Genomic DNA, 668 nt, shown 5'->3' on the forward strand with positions numbered 1-668 from the left:
CCAGGGAGGGGACAAAGGGGACCCTGGGAGGGCAGGGAGGCACACCAGGAGGCCACAAGTGCCACCAGGTCCCTGACACCTCCCCTGTCCCCTCCCCAGCTGTCCCCGGCCCTGCTGCAGCCACAGGTCACTGTGGTGGCCACCCTGGGCGAGCTGCTGGCCACCGCACCCGGTCGGGACAAGGAGATGCGGCTGTCCATGTCTGCAAGGTGCCTGTACTGGGACCTGGTGGACGTCACCAGGACGCTCCGGGCCAACCTGTGCCGCACTGGTGACATCTGGTGGAAAGACCTTGTCTTCTGCTCTGGTACCGGTTCTTACGCCTCCCTGAGCCGGGCCCTGGCTGTCTACAAGAGCACCCCACGAACCCCCTGGGACGATGTGACAATGAAGGTCAGCAGTTGGAAGTGGTCGGTGTCTGACCTTCTAGACAGCTGGACCCAGCTGGCCAGGAAAGCCACCCAACTCCGCGACACCTGCAGGGAGGTGGCCACCGAGGCAGACGACATGGTGGCCATGGCCACTGCCCGGGCCAGGGAGCGGCAGGGCGAGGCTGCCTGTGATGGGACAGCTCAGGAAAACATGGTGGAGCTGGGTCAGGCCCTGGGCAGGGAGGAGGGAGCCGAGGTGGTGGCCGGGCATGAAGCCCGGGTGAGGAGAGATGCCAG

Source organism: Onychostruthus taczanowskii, unplaced genomic scaffold (genome assembly GCF_017590055.1).
Source record: "Onychostruthus taczanowskii isolate IOZ18803 unplaced genomic scaffold, ASM1759005v1 scaffold296, whole genome shotgun sequence".
Taxonomy (NCBI): Eukaryota; Metazoa; Chordata; class Aves; order Passeriformes; family Passeridae; genus Onychostruthus; species Onychostruthus taczanowskii.